Source organism: Carcharhinus amblyrhynchos, chromosome 7 (assembly GCF_965287045.1).
Source record: "Carcharhinus amblyrhynchos chromosome 7, sCarAmb.v2.hapA, whole genome shotgun sequence".
NCBI classification, from domain to species: Eukaryota; Metazoa; Chordata; class Chondrichthyes; order Carcharhiniformes; family Carcharhinidae; genus Carcharhinus; species Carcharhinus amblyrhynchos.
In genome coordinates, this window is record NC_137330.1 from 2,187,272 (window position 1) to 2,212,028 (window position 24,757).

A 24,757-nucleotide genomic window follows, 5' to 3' on the forward strand; every position below is an offset into this window, starting at 1 on the left:
ATAGACATCTACAAGATTATGAAAGGCATGGACAGAGTGGATATTCAGAAAGTTTTTACCAGGGTGGAAGAGTCGATTACTATGGGGCACAGGTTTAATGTGCGTGAGTCAAGATTTAAAGGAGATATGCAAGGCAGATTTTCTTTTACACAGAGAGTGTGGGGTGCCTGGAATACTCTGTAGGAGAAAATAATAGAAGCAATACGGTAGTGACTGTTAATAGGCGTTTTGACACATACATGAATAGGATGGGAGTAGAGGGATACGGTCCATGGAAGGGCAAGTGGTTTTATTTCTGCTGGGCAGCATGGTCGTGCAGGATTGGAGGGCCGCATGGTCTCTACCTATGCTGTATTGTTTTGTTCTTTTTTCCTCTGTTCTTTGCTTATCTCTGAAACTTGCCAGACCTGCAACGTGTAACGTTGAATTGACAAAGTTGAGCCCGAAAGGTTTCACTGCACGTTCAAGAGACTCATGTGGAGCTTTTGCCAAAAAAACAAGTTTAATTAGAATGTTGTTGACATGTATATTCAGACAAGTATCAAGAACTCTTAACAACTACAACAAAGACATACAACAAGCACCATAATTTTAAACTCTTAAGGAATGTCGCAAATGTGTTCCAACCAAATTCAACATCTAATACACCTCCCCCCCCAACCAAATACGCTTAATATATAGCTTAATGGCCACTTGTTATAGAAATCTAACCTCCTGTGTTGATTGCTGGAAATGCCTTCGACGAAACTTAAAAGAGGTTGCACTCAACTCCATTTCCAAAAAACACTGCTTCATTGAGGCAGGATGACAATAAGTCTATCCTTCAAAAAATGGATGATAGTTTCAGAATCAAAAGCAAACACAAGAACATGGAGAGCCAACAATGCTTGTTAGCTTGCTGCTAATCTCCTGCCAAAACATTCCCCAAAATGAAACTGAAGCCCAAAGGATAAAAGCCTCGTCACCTGACCGCCACAAACAAGACTGAAAGCCCTATCACCTCACTGTCACAGCTTAGCCCCACCCCCCAATGATATCGCTGAAGCTGTGAGCTACATCATTACAAAACAACACTTTTTAAAAAGTAGGCACATGACTCTATCCCTACTTGCAATATCTGTATTGTGATATGTATGTATCATCTCAACGTAATTCTTCTTTCTTTATATTACTGAACACTGTTCATATTATAAAACTGCTGCCTGCTTTATCTTAATTGCAGTCTGTTTAAAATGTCGTCTCTTCATCAACATGCACGTTGACATAGTTTCCATCAGTAACATCGCCTGTAACAAGAGAAATTAACTGGTTATGTTTAATCATGTGAAGTACTTTCCTTCATCAGTTTATGATGTTAACTGACCCTGCTTCTACATATGATTACATTTCAATTACAGGAGGCAGGCATTCAGTTCAGGAGGTGTATTTCCAACTGAAGTCCATGTGTATTAGCATTTATCGTGAAGCTGCGTTACTTAAAATAGTTATAACATAATTTCCCTATCCAGTTTGTCAATGTCAACCTGCAACAGAGAGTTGCATTATCAGGATATGAGGGGGATCTCGGAGAGAACTTCCGCAGCTATAATTCCGCTTATGTTTGCACCTCTACATAACTGTCAAGTCAAATAAACATCTTGCACCACAATTAAAACGGTTTCTACTCTGTGCATCTCCCGGAGAGTATCCGACTGTTTCAACTTCACCTCTTTCTTGGCGAGTTTCACGCAGAATCATATTCATTAAAGAGCAGTTTCAATCATTTACTTACGACTTATAGTTAACATTCGTGGTATGAAAGGGGCCAGTAATATTGTTGTTCAGTAGAAAATGTAAGGTATGTGTGAAATATTCGATCTTGTTTCAATCCCAGGAAATTGATTTCTGGTATTAAAATCATGTTTAATTATTTCCTTGGCACGTACACTTAAATATTTTAGGTAATCTGCAATGATTGGTTCCGCGTACATGACACGGCTGTTCTTCAATTATTTAGTGGAGTACTTCCACAGAACAGATTGATTAAATTTCAGACAAAACTGTCATTGGAAGGAATGGATGAAGGACTTCAATTCATTGAAAATATCTGTATTGTCTGTTGTTACGAATTGCCGTAATTTAATTCTTGCCTCTTAGTAAACTACAATTTCAGATTTTGTGTATGTTTGAAAGCAGTTTCAGGTGATGTTCCAGAGAGACATTAGTCGGAATAGAGTGCACATCTATTTGTGAAAATAGAGTTGATCTGTCGAATCTCAGGTCTCTGTCACAAGTGACAATCGCAACTGATTTTGGCAATGCCACAAATGCATTACGTATGGTTGATGTTGACCAACTAAACGAACAGGGAAGAAACACATCTAATTGGATTTAATTTGACAGTTATTTACAGTCACATTATATGTTGTGACATTGCTTCCTGCCGAATCCTCTCTGTATTCCTGTTGGCAGCTGGCCTGGAGTGGCATCCAGAGAATACGTAATGCTTTTTTTTTACGTGAAGGAGTTATTTCTGAAGAAATTTGACATTTAGCATTCAAAAACATAATATTAATATTTACCAATGAAAATAAATGTCAATTGCAAGCATTTTGAGGAAACCAATATATTTTAATGCATTACTTAACTCCAAAATGAAATCGTCCGGCTATTGTTTATTCCTTAAACTTACCTTCTAGATCTGTTTTTCTCCTGACTGACTTGCATTCTATTCCGATGATAATTACAACCCCAAAGACGACAAAAATGGTGAGAGCCCAGCAAATCCAATTTGAAGTTAACGATGTGTTCGAACCTGTTTGATTATCAAATCGGGTGAATTTTAATGAAATCGTCTCCCATATCTATTGCAATCATATTTGCAAACTCGTCTCTAAGGGCGATCCAACCTGCAATTAATTTAATCAAATCGTTGTTTAAATGGATTTTTTTTTTGCCTGTTCTTTTTTACCAGCAGTGTGGACAACGGGTGGGAACAGCACAGTTGGATGTCAGTGTGCAATGACAATGGGAGATAGAACCGGAGATTCGGAGCCTTGGAGTCTACTGGTTGTTTCAGAATCTGAACATTCAAAATAAAGACCAGATTTGGATTGCAGTATTGGTAAGTACACAGTGGCCAATGAGTGTTCCGTGTTTCAAATTCAGAACAAAATGCTTATAACATTAGTTCATCATTATTAACTGCATTTAACTGTGATCTGTCATGACGCACCATATCATGTAGTTCTGCATTGTGTGTGTGTGTGTGTGTGTGGGGGGGGGGGGGGGGGTGGGGCGGGGGTGGAATCTGTTTCATTCTGTAAATCTCATTGTGTATGGTGATTGTGCAAAAAAAAACGACCACTTTAACAGAAAATCTGACTCTCATTGCTGAGGGAGCTAAAAACATTACACACAACTTTGTTGCAAGGAATAAATTGCGCAAATTTAAATTAAAAAAAATGAAGATATTTTATTGAGATTGGCTGAAAACATTGACTGTTTGAGTGTCACTCACCTCTTACAGTGATGTGTGCAGGTTCACTCAGATCCGAGGATAGCCACATACTGCTCACATTCCCTCCATAACGGCAGATATAATTTCCTCCTCCTCCGTGATCGACATTCCTGATGGTGAAAGTAACCAAATGGATCCCGGGAGCAGCAGTCTTCACATCTGAGTAATTGGCGTCTCCTTGTCTGTACAAGTAAAATGTGACGCCAGGAAAGTTTCGGGGGCTGGAGCAGTTTAAGTTGATTTCTCCACCCGGAACCACAACACCAGAATCCACATATATATTTGGTTTTGGGAGAGCTTTAATCGGATAGAAAGACTTATCAATGTTTGATTCAACGAGAAAGTTTGATTACTTTTGTAAAAAAAATGATGGGATCTGTTTTGTAAAAGGGAGAAAAAAAAATGAAAAAAAAAATACATCATGAAGATTAAATTCAGCTGGAAAATCTCTTAGACAGTGAGAAGTTCCTGATCAAAAATCAACAGTACAATTCACACAGAGAAATGCTAATTCAAGGAAATTACTTGACGAATCGGAAGAAAAAATATGAACTAAAAAAAGTCCAAATTTATACAGGATCCAGAAATAGGAGGGCTTAGAACTGTTTAGAAACTATTGACACTTTCAGGATAATGTGACAAGCTCAGAATGGTTGTTGTCCATAACTTCCCTACATTTGGGGAAAACAGCATGATCTCAGGCAGAGAGAGAGGAGACATGCTGGGTTTTCTTTTCTTACGAGTCCCAGCAATAAATATGAGATTTCATAATATTTTCCAAGGGCATGAGATATTATTATATCTGCAGCAAATGATGAAGCACCCTGGAGGATGGGTTGGTGACAATTAAACAAATTTAGGGTAATTGGCAAAATAACCAGACTGCTTCTTTTCAACAAGTCCATTTGTTATGACATCAAATACATTTATTGAAAAGGCAGTGGAAGGAAAGACACAACACCTTTCACAAGGGAACAGTTACTTAGTCTTGCGGGGGGAAATTGCACAGTTACTGGGTAAAAAAGTTAGAGTTTGAATGAGATGAACATATCCTTCGAAGATCTGACATAGACACAATTGAAGGATTCCATAATGTGTTATTCTTTATGTGCAGTGGTAACAACGACCCTGACATCAATTGCCTTGAGCTCTGCTTCAAGGTTAATAAGTGTCAACAAGAGCAGAGCACAGTTAAATTTTTGTGAAGATTAAACACTGTAAATAAATAAATAATTCTGCGTGTTTTTTTTCTGGAAATGTGGCGCCAATTTAACACACGTTGTTCCACTCACTTGCTACTGTGACAATCACAGATTCACTGGGATTAGAGTCTTACTTCCTTCCGTTGAGAAAAGTAATATATCTGCATTGGTAATATCACTCCGTCGCAATGAATGTCTCGGCTCTCTACACCAGCATCCTCCATGCCGATGGCATTGTTGTAACTGCCTCAGTTCTGAACGCCGAAAACTGCCAGTTTCGAGATGCAATTTTACAACTCATCCACTTCATCCTGGAGCACAATGTCTTCACCTTCAACAACCAGTTCTTCATCCAGACATAAAAAACAACCAAGGAGACTAAATTTACACCTCAATATGCCAACATCCTCATGCAAGGGCTCGAACAAGACTTCTTTACCACACAGGACTTTCAACCGATTCTATACACTAGATACATCAATGACATTTTCTTCCTTTGGACTCATGGTGAACAATCACTGAAACATCTATATGATGACATAAACAAGTTTTGTCCCACCATCAGACTCACCATGGGCTACTCTCTGGAATAGGTTGCATTCTTGGACATACACATCACCATTAACGACGGTCACCTCCGCACCTCACTGCTCCACAAGCCCACAGATATCCTCACGATGGTCCACTTCTCCAACTTCCACCCTAAACACATTAAAGAAGCCATCCCCAAGGACAAGCCCTCCGTATACACAAGATCTGCTCAGATGATGAGGATCACAATACACAACTCCAGACGCTGAAAGATGCCCTCATAAGAACAGGATATGGCGCTCAACTCATCAATCAACATTTCCGACGCACCACAGAGAAAAAACACACCGACCTCCTCAGAAGACAAACACAGGACATGGTGGACAGAGTACCTTTCATCGTCCAGTACTTCCCCGGAGAGGAGAAGCTATAACATCTTCTCCGGAGTCTTCAACATGTCATTGATGAAGACGAGCATCTCGCCAAGGCCATCTCTACTTCTTGCCTTCGAACAACCGTACAACCTCAAACAGACCATTGCTCGCAGCAAAATACCCAGGTTTCGGGAGAACAGTAACCACAACACCACACAACCCTGCCACAGCAATCTCGGCAAGACATGCCGGATCATCGACATGGATGCCATCATCTCACGTGAGAACACAATCCACCAGGTACACTGCACATAATCTAGCAACTCGGCAAACATTGTCTACCTGATACAATGCAGGAAAGAATGTCCCAAGGAATGGTACACTGGGGAGACCATGCAGATGCTACGACAATGATGGATGAACACCACTCGACAATCACCAGTCAAGACTGTTCCCTTCCTGTTGGCGAACACTTCAGTGGTCACGGGCATTCGGCCTCTGATCTTCAGGTAAACGTTCTCCAAGGCGGCCTTCACGACGTACGGTAGCACAGAGGCACTGAGCAGAAACAAATAGCCAAGTCCCGCACACATGAGGACGGCCTCAACCGGGATCTTGGTTTCATGTTACACTATCTATAACCCCCATGACTTGCCTGAACATGCAGCATCTCGCTTACTGTCCTGTCTGGAGACAATACACATCTCTTTAACCTATGCTCAATGCTATCTCCACTCACATTACCTGCACCTTTAAGACTTGAATAGCAGATTAGCTGTAAAGACTCGCATTCTTACTAGTATTCTGTAATCTGCGTGTGCCTTTATATGCCCTGTTTGTGATCAGAACTCTCCACTCAGCTGATGAAGGCACAGCGTTCCAAAAGCTTTGGTGTTTACTACCAAATAACCATGTTGGACTTTAACCTGGTTTTGTGAGACTTATTATTGGTAATATCAACCTTGGGTTGTCCTGTTCACATTGAATGTGCCAATGTTACCCTTCGTGAAGATGTGGTTGAAGGTGAGCTGCTAATTCTCTTTGTAAAAGTAGATTTGAACAGGATTCACCCTGTTCACTGTGCAGGTAACGGTGACCGTCTCTCCTACCAAATACACTCCAGAATGTCTATCAAGTGATATCTCAAGCCGTTTTGGCTGATTAACAAAATCAATGGGCACAATAAAACACAGATTCCTCTATTGATTTTCCTGAGCAGTGAAAATCTATTGGATGAATTGTGACTTTGCTGCGATAAAGGAACATGTCTGATGGAAGATTCAGATTGGTTCAGAGAGTTAATTAGAAGAGAGTTCCCCTTGGTTTCCACATGTGTCAGCAGCAAATAAATGCAATGGGAGAATTGAGGCTAATTCTCTGATGCACAGTGTGCGGCGAAAGCCAAGCTTCGCTCCCAAAGGCGTAGATGGGATGTTAATAGCAGTGATGAATTTTGGAATCGCCTCACCAAATGCAATCAGGATATAAAAGAAAATTATGCAAATGGATTGATAGGAAATTAGGAGACCTCAGCACAGCCCCCACTAACTGCAGCAGAATTGCAGTTCCAGTGCTGCACAGTGAATGCCAATTTTTATACTGTAACACTGAACACAGAATAAATTGTGCTACAGGGACGCATTAAAGAGCTCAGCACAAAAAAAAGCTCTGACATCATAAATGACCATTACAATGAAACAAATATAAATCGATGCAAACTACTCGTGGGGTACAGATACATTTTAATAGTTTCCATGATCTCTCTCACCCACCCATTATAATGATATTTTCAGCCTTATTGCGCCGGGAATATTCTGTCTCCTGTGGCGATGTGGCATTTTTTTACATGCGGATGACATTGGAGTGCATCTGCGAAGCAGAGATCATTAGATGACAAAACGTCACAGCAGAAGTAGGCCAATTGGCCAAATCAATATGATCCGCAATTCATTTAGATCATGAATAATCTGCGGTGATCGTCCTGAGCAATCCTTTTGAGCCTTTTCCGTTAAACTTTGATTCCCTTACTGATTATAAATGTCGGCACCTCAACCTTCAACATATTGAACGATCCAACTTCTACGTCCCTCTGCAGGAATGAATTCGATAGATTCAGTGCACTCTGAGAAAATAAATTTCTCCTTATTTCTGCCTTAAATGGGCTGCATCTTACTATGAGATGATGCCGTCCAGTCCAAAGATCTAGCATTTGTGGAAACACCCATTCAAAATCTATCTTACCAAGCTTCGTGGGAATCCTATATGTCTCACTAAGGACTTCTCCTATTCTTCTAAACTCTAATGAGTGCCCGCCCAACAAACTCAATTCCTCCTTATAAGATAATCCCTCCGTAACATGCACCAAAATAGCGGCGCATCTCACCTCTGAGTCAATGCTAGTATACATTCCCCTGGAGAAGGTCACAACTCTTCACAGTATTCCAGTTCTGATACGTGGCAAAACAAATATCGTAGTTGTCACTGGCCAATTGCTTATAGCATTATTGCATCATTATTAACTGCATGTGGCATTGACCTGACATTGGACACCATATCATTTAATTCTGTCTGGTGCGGGAAAAAAAGATCAGTTTCATTCTGTAAGTTTCATTGTCAATGGCGATTGAATAAAAACACGAACGGTGAAGAAATAAAAAATCCGGTTCTCATTGCTAATGGAGTTACCAGCGTTAAATACACCTTTGCTGCAGAGTGTAAAGGGCACAGATTTATATTTTTTAAATAAGGTGTTTCATTGAGATTGGATGAAAATATTGTCTGTGTGCGTGTCACTGACCTTTTACAGTGATGTGTACAGGTTCACTCAGACCCGAGGATAGCCACCTTCTGCTCACATTGGCTTCATAACGACAGGTATAATTTTCTCCTTCTCCGAAATCGACATTTCTGATGGCGAAAGTAACTAAATTGTTCCCGGCAGCAGCAGTCTTCACATCCGAGTGATTGACTTCTCCTTGTCTGTATAAGTAAAACTTGCTGCCCGAAAATTTTCGGGGACTGATACATTTCAAGTTGATTTTTCCACCCAGATACACAACACCAGAATCCACTGATATATTTGGTTTACAGAGATCTAGAATGGGATGGTAAGAATTGTTAATGATTGACTCAAGGTTAAAAAAAACTATGTTTTTGCAAAAATATATAAATGCTGTTAGCATTGTTAAAGGCAGGAAAAATAGAAAACATACGCCATGAAGATTAAATTCAGCTGGTAAACTTCCTGGACAGTCAGGGGTGATCGCACATCAGCAGGACATTTCAAACAGGAGAAGACGAAGGTCAGATTTCACACAGAGAAGTGTTAATTCAAGTAATTTGATTGGAAGAATTGGAAGAAACAACATGAACAAAACAAAAACAAACATCCACATTTATACAGGATGCAGAAATAGGAGGATTACGGGGTGTTCATAACCTCATAAAGCTATGAGGATAATGTGAGAAGCTTAGAATGGTTGCTGTCAATAATTTCCTGCATTTGTGGAAAACAAAATGATATAAGGCAGAGCGAGAGGATATGCTGTATTTTCTTTGATACGAGCACCAGCAATAAATACGAGATTTCATAAACGTTTTGAAAAGCATGAGGTGTTATTATTTCTCCAGCAAATGACGAAGCACCCTGGAGGATCGGTTGGTGACGATAAAACAAACTTAGCGTAATTGACAACATAATTTGATTATGGTATTTATTTGTTATGATATAAATACATTCCCTGAAAGAGCAGTGGAAGGAAATACCCAGCACCTTTCACAAGCGGACTATTATAAGGTCTTGCGGGGGCTTTGGTTAGGGGGAGAGAAGGTGGTGGGGGCAGGGGGAGGAAAGGGGCAGAGGGGAATTGCAGTGTTTTTAAGTAAAATAATTAGAGTGGGATCAGGTGAATCCTGTTCAAACCTACTTTTACAAAAAAAAATCAGCAGCTCTCTTCTAGCCAAATGTTCACGAAGGGTAACAATGGCACATTCACTCTGAATTGGACAACCCACGGCAAATATTATCAATACAGATGTATTACTTCTGTCAACGGAAAGCAGTTGGAATCAAATCCCAGTAAACCCGTGATTGTCACAAATAACAGGTAAGTGAATGGAACAACAGTTACGTGTGTTAAATTGGCACTGTATTTCCCGAAAAATCGCGCCAGATTTATTTATTTACAGCGTTTAATCTTCACAGAAATTTAACCTGCACTCTGTTTTTATTGGCACTGATTTCCTTCAAAGAACTGACACAGACACAACTGAAGGATTCCATATTGTGCTATTCTTTGTATCCACTATAAACAACAGAACTGATATTACTTGGCTTGAATGTGATTTCACCGCAAGTCAGTGCCAATAAAAACAGAGCGTGGGTTAGATTTCTGTGAAGATTAAACGCTGTAAATTAATTAATCTGGCGCGATTTTATTACTGGAAATACGGTGCCAATTAAACATACATATCTATTGTTCCATTCACTTACCTGTTATTGTGACAATCACGGATTTACTGGGATTTGATTTCAACTGCCTTCCGTTGACAGATGTAGCATATCTGCATTGGTAATATCCGACTTGGGTTGTCCTGGTCACAGTGAATGCGCCAATGTTACCCTTCGTGAAGATTTGGGTAGAGGCGAGCTGCGCTTCTCTTTGTAAAAGTAGATTTGAACAGGATTCACCCTGTTCACTGTGCAGGTAAGGGTGACCGTCTCTCCCTCCAAATACATTCCAGTATGTCTATCAACTGATATCTCAGGCCGTCTTGACTGATCTACAACATAAATGGACACAATAAAACGTAGCTTTCCCTATAGATTGTCCTGCGTAGTGAAAATCTAGTGACTGAGTTACAAATTTTCTGCGTTCAAGAAAAATGTCTGATGGAAGATTCAGATTGGTTCAGAGAGTAAATAGAAGAGAGCCCGTTGGTTTCCATATGTGTCAGCAGCTAATAAGTGCCAAGGGAGAATTGAGGCTAACCCTCTTATGCATAGTGTGCGGGGAATGTAGAGCTTTACTCCTACCGGCGCAGATGGGATATTAATATCAGTGATGAATCTAGGATTCGCCTAACCAAATGCAAGTTGGATATAAAATAAAATTATGCAAATAGATTGAATGGCCTGAACACAACACCCACTAGCTGCAGCAGAATTCTGGTGCTGCACAGTGAATGCCATTTTTCATACTGTATTTGTGAGCTCTTTTAACCGAACAAAATACATTTTAGAACATAGAACACTACAGTACAAACAGGCCCTTCGGCCCACGAGTTCCGCCGCAATTTTGTTGCAGGGAAGCATTAAAGAGCTGAACACACACACACACCACACACACGCACACATCTTTGATATCTCTAATCGTCATTCCAATAAAGCAAATGAATAGATGCAAACTGCTCGGGGGTTACAGATACTTTTTAATAATCTCCATGCTCTGCCTCACTCGCCCATTATAATGATATTCTCAGCCTTATTGCGCTGGGAATATATCAACAGACTGTGGACCATCTCTCTGAATGTTCATGAACACCATCCCCCACTGGACCTCCTTTTCCAATTCCGCTAGGGGAAGAACATGATGACATGGTTGTTGTTCAGTGCCTGCGCACTTCCAACAGTGCATGGGAGAACAATCGTTCCAAAACCCGACCATATACAAACAACGGTTACCTAATGTGAGTAAGAATAATGACAGAACTGGAATTTTCTATCTCCCAGTACATATTCCCACCCTATTCATTTACCCATCCAGATGCCTCTTGAATCATTGAATCGTTAAATCATAGAATGCTTACAGTGCAGAAGGAGGCCATTCGGCCAATCATGCCTTTCACTGACAATTATCCTTCCCAGGCCCTATCCCTACAACCCATGTATTGACCCTGGTAATGCCCTCGAGTTAAATGGACAATTTAGTTTGGTCAATCTACCTAACCCGCACAAATCTGGAGTTCCTAAATGTTGCTAACCTGCCTGCTTTAACCATTTCCTTTGGCAGTGAATTAAAGACGTCCCCTGGGCCTGTCACTGAAACATTCGTCCTCTCACATTGAAGCTGTGCCCAATTGTAATTCACACTTCTACCCTGGGCGGGGTGGGGGGTGGGTGGGGGGGGTGGTGCTCTGACTATCCACCTGCCTATGCCTCTCAATATTTTGAGGATCTCTATGAAGTCTCCCCTCAATCTTCGTCTGTAGTCCTTTCTGCAGATGATAAGTATTTAATGGAGCCTATAACAAGTGATTGATTCATATTCCCAAAATTGTCACTGCACGGGCAATTTCACTGCCACATACCTTCATCCTATAAACTGTCTTTGCGTGAACTTAGATCTTCTGTGAGAGGGGAAAGAAAAAACAGGGCAAGATTGGGTGCTCTTTACTTTAATGCTAACAGTTTAATCAGTACGACTTCCGAACTAAACATGTGGATTGACACATGGAAGTGTGACATTGTGGTCTCAGTGAAAGATGGTTGAGGGAAGGGCAGTACTGGCAACTCATCATTTCTGTTCATAGGACCTTCAGGTGAGACAGAAGAGAGCGTAGAAAGAGAGGTGGTTTATTAATTAAGGATTCAATCACTGAATTAAGGAGATATGATCAATTGCAAAAGTCTTCAAATTAGGAATGTGGGTATAATTTAAGGGGGCAGCTACATTACTAGCCATGTATTATGAGTTACAAACGAGTCAGCATGGGGTTTTGCAACAAATACATTGACAGTTCAGCGATCTCAGAGACAAATAATCGGGTAATTATACGCCGAGATTTCAAATTTCCCAGCTTAAATTGGAACAGACATACTGCTAAACGTTTTCAGGGGTTTCATTTATCGAAATGGGTCCAGGGGATTTTTTGTATCAGTACATGGACGGCCAAGCAAGGGACAGTGAAGTGCTGAATTTTGATCTGGAGAACAAAGTTCAATGTGGCAGTGTTGGGACACTTTATCAATCGCGATAACAATGTGTTGCAGTTAAAATTTGTTTACGGGCGGGGAGAAAGATGGCCTGTAAAATACGGTTTTGGATTGGGTTAAGGCCAAAGTTATTAAAATAAACAGGATCTCTGGCCAAAGTTGCCTGGGAAGAGATCATTGTGGTTAGGTCTGCATCAGAGCAGTGGGAGAGATTTAAAAAAAAATGTCCGGGTAGAATACAGATCCATCATGTAGCTTACAGTGAAAGTGAAAGAGTAATGTGCTCCGGAGACCTGGATGTGTTGAAAAAATCAGGATTGCGGCAGATGAAGAAAGATATTTAGCAAGTCAAAGGGGAGCAATTCAACTGTAGCACGGGAGAAATGTCGGAAGTGCAGCGTGGAGCTTAAGAAAGCAATTAGAAGAGGAAAAGTTGGCATGGAATGAACTTTTGGGAGAAACTTCAGATATTTTGTAAGTACACAAAAGGAAAGAGATGAACCAAGGAAAGTGTGGAGCCCAGTTTGGACAAATTCGGTGTTTCTGTGTCAACTCACAGTCATTGGAACATTAGTGTTTGATAGAATAACGGGGCTGAAGGTATACAAGTCCCTGGGACCGGATGGAATGCATCCCAGGTTTCTGAAAGAAATGGCTGAGGTGAAAGTGGATGCCTTAGTAATTATTTATCAAAATTCGCTGCACTCTGGGGAAGTGACGGAAGATTGGAAAACGGCTAATGTTACGCCGCTGTTTAAAAAAAGGTAGCAGACAAAAGGCAGGGAATTATAGGTCGATAGTTTAATGCCCACAGTTGGAAAAATGCTAGAATCCGTCATCAAAGAAGAAATAGCGAGACATCTAGAAAAGAACGGTTTGATCAAACAGACGCAGCACGGAGTCGTGAAGGGGAAGTCGGGTTTAACAAATTTATTGGATTTCTATGAGGATGTGACTAGTGCGGTAGACAGAGGGGAACTGGTGGTTGTAGTGTTTTTAGATTTCCAGAAGGCATTTGATGAGATGCCTCACAAAAGGTTGCTACAAAAGGTTAGGGTGCACGGTTTTGGGAGTAAGGTGTTAGCGTGGATAGAGGATTGGTTGTCTAATAGGAAGCAGAGTGTTGGAATCAATGGATGCTATTCTGATTGGCAGTTGGCGACTGGTGGAGTGCCTCAGGGATCGGTGCTGGGGCCTCAACTGTTTACCATTTACATAGATGATCTGGAGGAGGGGGCTGAGTGTAGGGTAATGAAATTTGCTGATGACACGAAGATGAGTGGAAAAGCAAATTGCGTGGAAGGTGTGGAACGTCTGCAGAGAGACCTGGATAGGCTGAGTGAGTGGGCAAGGAACTGGCAGATGGAGTGTAATATTAGCAAGTATGAGGTTATCCACTTTGGTAGAAATAATAGTAAGAGGGATTATTATTTAAAGGGCGAAATGTTATAGCATGCTATGGTGCAGAGGGACCTGGGGGTCTTTGTGCATGAATCGCAAAAACCCAGTCTGCAGGTGCAGCAGATGATCAAGAAAGCAAATGGAATGTTAACTTTTATAGCGAGGGAGATAGAAGATAAAAGCAAGGAGGTCTTGTTGCAACTATACAGGGCACTCGTGAGGCCGCAACTGGAGTACTGTGTGCAGTTTTGGTCACCACTTTTGTGAAAGGATATATTGGCCTTGGAGGGAGTGCAGAGAAGGTTCACTCGGTTGATACTGGAGATGAAGGGGTTAGCTTATGAGGAGAGATTGAATAGACTTGGTCAGTACTCGTTGAAATTTGGAAAGGCTGAGGGGGGAATCTTATAGAGACATACAAGGTAATGAAGGGGATAGATAGGGTAGAGGTAGCGAGATTCTTCCCGCTTAGAAAAGATAGCACAGCTCGAGGGCACAGCCTCAAAATAAGGTGGGGGGGGGGGGGCAGAGGCAGTATAGATCGGAGTTGAGGAGGAACTTCTTCACTCAAAAGGTGGTGAGTCTCTGGAATTCTCTGCTCATTGAAGTGGTGGAAGCTACCTCACTGAATATATTTAAGTCATGGGCAGATAGGTTTCTGATAGACAAGGGAATTAAGGGTTATGGCGAGAAAGCGGGAAAGTGGAACTAATGCACTTCAGATCAGCCATGATCTTGTTGAATGGCGGGGCAGGCTCGAAGGGCTAGATGGCCTACTCCTGCTCATATTTCTTACGTTCTTATATTATTAAATGAACACTTCTCCTCAGATATCATTCAGAATGTGGACATTTTTAGCTGTGGGAATCAGGAACAGAAAATGTGAGCAAATTTCACAGTTTAACATGGGGAATGGAGATATATTGGAGGCTCTGCCACGCTTTAAAATGTTCAATTTCCTCGCCTGCAGTGGAAGGCGAGCCAGGAATTAACTGGGGTTCTGAGCAAATTTTTGTTTCCTAAATGTCCACGAGGAACGTGCCAGACTTCTTGCGGGCGGAGGGTTTTCTGTTTTTCATGAATGATGGTAGTGTTAAGATAGAAAATTACAGACTGTTGAGTCTCCCAACAGTGTTCGGAAACTTTTGAAGAAAATTCTGAATGAGATGATTAAATTTGACTCGGAATAACAGGGGATAATCAGTGATTAAGTAATCAACATGGATTTGTCAGAGGGTGATCGTACCTCACAAATTGGTTAGAAATTTTTGGAAAATATGATCGCTATTGGATGACAAAATATAAGCTGATGTAGTTTGCATGGATTTTGGCAAAATATTTGACAAAGTCCCATTTGGCAGGTTGTTTGCCAATGCGAACACACATGGAATTCAGGCAAACTTAGCGAGATGGAACTGAAGTGCCATTGGAAATTAGATTAAAAGAGTACTGGTACAACGCTGTTCAGATGACTGGATGGTACTGTCCAGCGATGTACCACAATGTCCCTCATTGCTTGTTTTAACCATAAATGATATAAAAAATAAAATGGGGGAGGGGGGAAATAAACGACAAGTTTCCGATGACAGCAAAATTGATGGGGTGGTTAATAGTGAAGAAGATGATTGTCTGTTAAAGGAAGGCATATTTGGGTTGTCAGAAAAACGGTGCAGTGGCAGAGTGTAGTGAACACTGGCAAGTGCAACGTGAGCCATGTTAGTAGGAGAAATAAGATGAAGGAACATTTACTGAATGACAGGACACTAGGAGGTTCAGGGGAACATTTGGATCTTGATGTACCTATTCGCAAGATACCTTAAATCGGCAGAGCACCTGAATATGTTAGATAAGAAGGCATATGAGACAATTGCTTTCATAATTCATGGTATGGAGTGTAAGCACAAGGAGGCAATGCCACGTCGGCTAGGCAACAAGTCGAATATGGCATGCAGTTTTGGTTCCCTCATTAAAGGAAGGATGCAATGCCCCCAGCGTTGTTACAAAAGAGATGCATCTGGATGTTTCCTGGAATGGAGTATTTGTGCTTTTAGGAGAGACTAGATAAGCTTTTATAATTTTCCTTAGAGCAGATAACCCTGAAGGTCCACATGATCGCTGTGCATAAGATGATGATGGGGCATGGACATAGTGAGAAGGGAACAGCTGTTCCCCTTAGTTGAAAGGTCAATTGCGAGGCTGCATTGTTTAAAGGTAATGTTCAGCAGATTTAGGGATTTGGAAAAATGCTTTTTCGCTCAGAGGATTGTGGGAATCTGGAATGCACTTCACAGGAAGCCGTCGAGGCCTGAAAACTTGCAGCCTTTCAAAGAGTATTTGGCTGAGTATTTCTAATATCAAAATATTCGAGCATCTGCGACATTAGAGTAAAATAAGATCAGCATGCCTTTAGTGGTTGATATTTCCAATATAAACTCGATGAAGGGAAAAACCTTTTCTCCACTGTATAGCTCTATGACACTATGAATTGTTTTGAAACTTATCCAATACTCTTCACTCACGGCATCACTTCTATCAGTGATTATCTCCATTTGTAACTATATATTTTTGCATTCAGAATACAAATACTCTGACCTGGTGTCCAATGTGTTTGTCATGGGAAATATGATGATGGATTATTGTGAATTCGCTGTTTCTGTTTTAGTTGGGTGATTTTCCTCTCCTCTATACAAGAAGAATCTGATGCCTGGATGTGAAGACGCTACCTCACAAGAAACGTTCTTTATTTCCCCTGTCACAAAAAAAAAACTTGCCTGGGCTGTTCCCAGAAACTGGCAGATTGTGAGGAGAAGATTGGAAATTTGGAATAGAACACATTCAAGCTTAATATGGGATTGCACGTCATGGGAATAGTAACCTAACATGGTGGAGGGGGATCGGATGAAGTGAGCTTACCTCCAGTTCTTACACCACTCGATTTTCACTCCCGTGTTAGCACATCGAACAGCAGTTCCCATTCTGTTCACTTGCACTTGCATCTCCACGAATGTGTGAGCCAAGTATTAGCCCCAAACATTGGTGTGTTGGCATAGGAGTCTCAGAAACCGGTGTCTCTCATGACATGCTCAATGACAATGAACAGGCAAAATGTATGTCCTGAGCAGATTGTTTATAGAGGCACTATCAGAAGCTGAACAAAGACCAACATTACCAATTTTTAGTGATTCAATTGTCCAAATACTATCACCTCCTCGCTGTTCACCATCCCAGTGCCCAAACATATTTTTTTCAGGTGACGCAGATCGTCATTTGCACCTCTTTTAATTTGATCTATTGCATTCACTGCACGTAATGCGTTCTACTCTACATCGGAGAAACCAAACACTGACTGGGTGATCGTTTTCCTGAACATCTTCAGTGTCTGCAAGCAAGATCTAGGCCATCCAGTCGTTTGTCAATTCAACACATCATCCCACTCTCTTGACCACACGGCCTCTTGCAATGTTCCTGTGAAGCCAAATTCAGTTTGGAGGAACAACAGCTCACCTTTTAATTAGACACATCGCAGCCTCTCGGACTGAAAAATAAGTTCAACGACATGTGAGCATTAACTCCACCTCCTCCTGCACTCTATTTTCACTTATTTTGTGTATTTTGTAAGTTGTTAATCCAATTTTGTTTCATTATGCACTATATTTCTTCAAATTTTATTGAATCCATAGTTCATTTGACCCCTTGAAAATCTCTATTTCTGTGTTGTCCATCGCCTCCCCCAACTCTGCCCACGTCACTGGAGCCAACTACCACATTCCTAGTTGGTCGTATGACACTTGGCACTCTTGTTCTGGCATTTTCACTTTCCAACCTCAACCGGAGTTATTAGATAAATTTCCAGACATTTATAAGCACATTTCTTTTCTACTTTTGTCTATGGAATCTCCGTCAATACAGACATTTCTTCATCTTTCCCCGTCTCTGATAGTGACAGTATAATTCTCATCCTATTTTGTTTGTCTTTTTACGCACACGAAGGCCAGTCAGACTCGAAACATTAGCCCGATTCTCTTTCCACAGGTGATGTCAGACTTATCCAGACTTGAGAGCAATTTCTGTTTTTGTTTTGACATCCCTCATGTCCGTATCTTTGGTTAATTCCGGTGCAAAATACTCATTAATGATCTCACCCACTTAATTAGCCTTCATACATAACCTCCATTCCTCTTCCTGAATAGGAATTATTTTTGTTTAAAGATCCCTGTATCCACAGCATACTGATTTTTCTATTCAGGCCAGATACTGATTTGTCAACAGTTCTGTAAATACTGTGCATTAATTTCGTATCAAAAGTTGGAAATTCTGTGGCACGGAACACATCACTCAGCAGCCCCAAAACCTGTCCACTATCTGTAAGGGCAGAGGCCAGAATGGTAATGGAGTAGTCTCATTTTCCTGGATGCATCGAAATCCAACAACACTCAAGCAGCTCGAATGCATGTAGGACAGACCTCGAATGACGTGCTAAACCACAGCACTGGCATTGGCTATCTCCACTGTGCAAACAGAGTGTCAGCCGTGTGTACCATCTCCAAGTACAAGGGAAGAAGACACATGGGAACACTACCACCAAGGAGGCAGTACATCACCCTTGAATCTGTTTTGCTCCCACAGAAACGCCTAAATGTGCCCCTGACATTAAATTCCCATATTACTACTGAACAACTGTGCTATGACCTTCCCTGCTGTAACAGAGCCAGCTGCGGTGTCTACACAGTGGATACTGCTGTCGCCTTGCCCTGGTGGGTGATCCCCCTCAATTGTATCCACAGCGGTATTCTTGTTAGAGCGGGGGAGAGCACGGGGGATTTCAGACCGTGGTTTGTCTGTGCCTTCCAGAGATCAGGCACTCTCTGCCTGTAACTTATGTGTTCCTAAAACCCATGTCTGTGATGCTGGCTGCCTGCTTACGCTTCAAAGTGTGTCCAAATACCGCTCCAATCTAACCGTGTTGTCTGATAAGAATTACAACTGGATACACGTTCTGCAGATGCACTCATCAGTGACATTTAAACAGTCATTGATTCCCACATTTCGAAAGAGAAGCATACGACTCCACTGATTGCTATTTATATTCTGGAGCAATTATTTAATTAAAATGCAACCCTACTCAATTAGTTTACAGCTAGCTAGAATGGTTTTTGCGTTACTTTTTTTCTCTAAGAATTACTAACTGCTCTATTTTTTTTAGGGAGCAGCCGAATTTCTACATTAAATCCCTGCACTCTAATATTCAAACGCTAGCATAAATCCTCTACATCCTTCTCTCACACTCACGTCATGGTGCATTTGAATCTTTCCTCGTGCCTTAATGTCCTCCTTCCCCATTCTCCTGTCTGTTCATCTTAATTTCTGACTCGGTTTCCTCCTCTGACGCTCTATTCAATCTGTTGTTTGATTGTTTGTCCCATGATCTGCTGCCTCGTCTCACAGCCTCTTATTACTGAACTGCAATTACTGTACTGAATTGTGAAATCTCAGCTCGCATTCTGCATTAAGTGAACAACTAACGGGCACTTTAAAAATGGTGGTGGAGGCTTTCTCCTCCTGATTGCCACCAACAAGGATTCCTTTCACTCCCACTTATTATCTCGCCGTGAACTGTCATTGAATGATATTGGATGTATTTAGATTTTTTGTTTTGAAAACTTACCTACTACCGTTACCGTCACAGTGTCGCTTCTGTCTGAGATTATCTCCCGCTCTGACACAGTCTTTTTGAACGCGCAGGAGAAGCTATCTGACACTGTGTTCCACAGATCTCTGACAGTGAATATGACCCTGGATTGCTCTGGTTCGGATGCTTTTGTTCGAAACGCTTGATTTTGCCGTCCTCTGTACAAATAGAATTTGCTGCCTGAATATGAATTCACTGCCTTACAGGTAATTTCCATCTTTTCATTTCTCAGATAAACTTTGTGTCGGCGGTTAACAGATATTGACGGTTTGTTAGGGTTCGCTGTGGGTTAACAAGGAAAGAAAAAGGTCAAACAGACTGATCCATACAGGAGTAAATTTATTCTAAAAAGCATGAGAAAATGGAGGACTGCGGCTCCTCTGCTTGTTTTATAAACAGCTGCATGTCCACTTTCACACAAGTGAGCATTATCAGTGTTCGAGATGAAGTTTATGACCTATACAATGTTCTCATTATATTTGTACTTTGGAAGCTTTTCCTAACTCAATATTGAGGTGAAATATCAGTTATGAAGAGGAGATTGATCATTATGGTCCCTCGGCTGAAGAGTCGAAGAATTGAGGAAGGATTAGTTAGACTTGTTGTTTTCCTTGGGGAGGCGATGGCTGAGAGGTTTCCTCATATAGGTGTAAAAGATCGTGAGGTGCAAAAACGTCACTGCTGGAGCAACCAATAACATGTTGCTATTGTATCTGTTTCTGTCACCTCATCTGGTCGCGCAATTCAAGCACTTACGACCCTCTGTTTAACAAAAAAAAACTTGGTTCTCACATCCCCTTTTAACTTTCCCCCTTTTACATAGTTCCCCAAGTAATTGACATTTCTACCCTGGGGAAGGCATCCGAATTTCAATTCTATCCATGCTGCTCAAAATTTGTCAACTCCCGTCACGCTCCCTCGAGGTACAAGTGCAAACAAGCCAAGTTTGTCAATTCCCTCCTCGTAGGTAACTAACTCCAAACCAGAATACATCCTGCAAAACATTTTCTGTTTTCCGAATTATGGATTATGGAATTCCTACAGAGGCCATTCAGCCTATTGGGTCTGCACTAACCACAATCCTTCTGGCACTTGGCGACCATAACTTTACGCAAAATTCCAAATATTGCCTAATTAAAGTTCAATACAGCTGCACTATAACTAGCCCATGTTAATACGCTACGCTCCGACCGATGGAGGCCGGCATGCCGTACGCCTTCTTGACCACCATATCTACTTGTGCTGCCACTTTCAGGGAACTGTATGCCGAAATCCCTCTGCAGGTTAATCTTTGTTAGCGTTCTGCCACTTATTGTGTACTTCCCTCCGGCATTAACCTTCCCCCAGTTCACTAATTTCACCCGAAGACAATACTTGTCCTTATCCATAATTCATTAAAAACGTACGGAATTATGGACACTACCTGTAATGCTCTCCCATGGAACCAGTGAAGACATTATCCGATTGCTTCCCCAATACGAGTGAAAGTGAGGCCCCTTCCTTGGGAGGGAGATTTGAATATTGAGGACGCAGCTATTAAACTCCCCATCTTTCCAACCCTGTCATTAGGGAGTCCCAGTATATATAGGCAACACTCATTTCACCCACCAGAACGGCCTTGGTGGTTTTATTTTTTTTCCATCATCTTTCTCTAATTATTTTGCTCTGTCTGCCACTGGACGTTGAGAGGCCTGCGGTAAAACCCCATCAAAGTGATTGCACACTTTCTATTCATGATTTTTAACCCGTATGACCTCGCTGCCCTCCAAGGTGTCCTTCTTCATTACAGATATCACACTCCTGTTAATCAGTAGCGCAACTAAATTTTATCACCTATTGTACACCCGCCATTATCAGACCTGAAACATTTAAATTCTGGAAAGGTAAGCTACTAAAATTGTTCTTTTTTCAGCAATTCACGGTAATACCTGCAACTGTATCGTTATATATAGTAATGCAAGCTTTAAGTTCGCCTGTTTCACCTGTCATATCCCTCACGTTAAAACAAGTACACCTCAGATTGCCAATTCCGCTGCGTTCAGTAACCTCTCCCTTTGATCTTCCTCTTCGGTTTACTGATTTTATAATCTAATTCAGCGTTCAATCTGACTTTGTGATCTATTATTCCGGCTCCCAATCCCAGCCACACGAGTTTAAACCCTCCCGAGTTCGACTAGTAATGTTCCATGCTAGGATATTAGTTCCCCTTCAGTTTGGTGAACCTCGTCCCTCTTTCACAGTCCAACTTGTCATGGAAGAATCACAATTATCCAAATATCTAAAGTTTTCACTTTACAATTAATTTAGCCACTTATTTAAATGCGCTATTACTTGCACATGGAACAGGAAGCAGTCCACAGATTAATAGGCTAGAATCTTTCATTTCAACTCACTAAATAATGCATTCAAATCTTTTTGGAAGGACCTCCTCACGCTTCCTTTTTGCATCGTTCTTACCAATGTCCAACACAATTTCTGGGTGCTCTCCTTCCCTTTCAACAATGTTACGCGCCCACTCTCGCATTCTTGACCCTGGCACCACGGAGGCAATACATCATCCATTAATTTATTTTGCTGCCACAGAAACGCCTAAATGTGCCTCTGACATTAGAGTCCAGTAATACTACTGAACAACTGTACTATGACCTTCCCTGCTGTAAAATAGAGCAAGTCGCAGTGCCAGCACACTGGCAGCTGCTGTCGCCTTACCATGATAGCTGATCCCCCTCAAATGTATCCAAAGCGATATGCTTGTTAGAGAGCGGGGTGACGCGGGTGTGTGTGTGGCGGGGGGGGGGAGGGGGGGGGGCGGGGAGGCGGTGGCATAGGAATTTCAGACAGTGGTCTGCCCGAGTCTTTGAGAGATCAGGCACTCTCTGCCGGCAACTTATGCGTCCCTAAAACTGATGTCGGTGAAGCTCGCTGCTTGCTTACGCTTCAAACTGTGTTGAACTATCGGTCCAATCTAACCATGTTGTCTGACAAGTGTTGCAACGGGACACACGTTCTGCAGATGTACTCATCAGGGAGATTTAAAGAGTTATTGATTTCCACATTCCGCGGGAGATGCGTACTACCCCACTGACTGCCAATTATACCGCGGAGCAACTATTTAATTCAAAATGCATTCATATTAAATTAATTTGCAACTAACTAGCGAGCTCCTTGTGTTAGTTTTTCTTCTGTAAAAAAGAACTATTAAATAGACTACTTTATAGGCGATGTTCTATTTTCTACTTTAAATCCCAACATTGTAATACTCAACTATTAGCATAAATCCTCTGCGTCCACCTTTCAACTCTCCTCAAGGTGTGTTTGAATCTTTCTTAGTTTCTCAGTGTCCTCCTTTCACACTCTCCTCTATGTTCAGTGAATTTCAGACCTGGCGTCCTCGTCTCACACTCTCCTCTATGTTCAGTAAATTTCAGACCGGGCGTCCTCCTCTCACACTCTCCTTTATGTGCAGTGAATTTCACACCCGGTTTCCTCCTTTCACGCTCTCCTCAATGTGTTGCTGTCTATCAGTCTCATTGTTTGCTGTTCTCGTCTCTCAGTACTGAACTGCAAATAATTTGCTGAACTGTGGACTCTCAGCTCGCATTCTGCATCAAATGAACAGCTACCGGGCCCTTTAAAAATGGGGACCGAGGTTTTCCACCTTCATTGCTACCGACAGGATTATTTTCACTCTCACTTATTATCTTGTCATCAACTGTCACTGAGTGATATAGGCTGTACTTAGAGATACTTTTTAAAAACATACTTACCCACTACCGTTACACTCACGGTGTCACTTCTGCTTGACGTTATCTCCCGCCCTGACACGGTCTTTTTGTACGCACAGGAGAAGCGATCTGACCCGATGTTCCGTAGATTTGTGACATTGAATGTGACACTGGATTGTTCTGGTTCGGATGTTTTTGTTTCAATCTCTTGATTTTGCAGTCCTCTGTGCAAATAGAATACGCTGCCTGAATATGAATTCACTGCCTTACAGGTAACTTCAATCTTTTCATTTCTCAGATAAACGTTGTCTTGGCGGTTAACAGATACTGACGGTTTGTAAGGGTAAGCTGTGGGATAACAAGGAAAATTAAAAAAAAAATAAGGTCAAACAGACTGATCCATACAGGAGTAAATTTATTCTAAGAAAAATGAAGCAGAGGGAGGAGTACAGATCCTCTGCGTGTTTGATACACAACTCCCAGTCCAGTTTCACTCAATTGAGCAGCGCCACTGCTTGAGATGAATATTTGACCAAAAAAATGTTCTCGTTCCATTTTGGAGGTTCTTTTTTCCTCCTAACCCAATGCTGAGCTGCAATTTCATTTATGAAGAGGGGATTGATGATGGTGTTTTGTCGGCTGAAGGGTCGGAGTAATGAAGAGGAATTGGTTAGGCTATGATTGTTTTCCTTGGAGAGGCAATGTCTGGAAGGCTTCCTGATAAAGGTGTCGACGGTCATGAGGTACAAAAAAACATCATGCTGGAACAATGAGTAAAATGTTGCCATTGAATTTTCTTCTGTCACCTACTCTGGTCTCGCAGTTCAAGCACTGACCACCATCTGTTAAAACAAATGCCTCTCACATTTCCTTTTAACTTCCCCCTTTTTACATATGCCCGCTCGTAACTGATATTTCTGCCCCGAGAAAGGCATCCGATTATCCATTTTATCCATGCTGCTCACAATTTGTCAACTTCCATCAGGTTCCCTCGAGGTAAAAGTGCAAACACGTCAAGCTTGTCCAATCTCTCCTCAGAGGTAACAATCTCTCCAAGCCATCTAACATCCTTGAAAACATTTTCTGTGTCCTGAATTACGGATTATGGAATCCCTACATTGCAGAAGGAGGTCATTTGGTCCATTGAGTCTGCACCGATAACAATCCGTCTGGTACTTGGCGACCACAACTGGACGCAAATTTGGTAATATGGCCTAAATAAAGTTCTATACAGCTGCAATATGACTCGCCCATTTTAAGACTCTATTCACCGACCGATGGACGCCAGCATGCCATACACTTTCTTGACCACCATATCCACGTGTGCTGCCAGAGAATTGTGGACCTGTACGCCGAAGCCGCTCTGCAGTTTAATGTTTCTTAGCGTTCTGCTACTTACTGT

The 24,757-nt window shown here is 41.6% G+C and overlaps 1 long non-coding RNA gene across 1 annotated transcript; it reads right to left on the reverse strand.

Moving 5' to 3' along the window:
* Positions 1–2,712: 2,712 nt before the first annotated feature.
* Positions 2,713–8,650, reverse strand: LOC145345368 (uncharacterized). The gene is made up of 3 exons (XR_013887050.1): positions 8,404–8,650; positions 3,500–3,796; positions 2,713–2,794 (listed from the first exon to the last, which is right to left on the reverse strand). It is a non-coding gene; the product is annotated as an uncharacterized LOC145345368 (long non-coding RNA).
* Between the last annotated feature and the right edge of the window lie 16,107 nt (positions 8,651–24,757).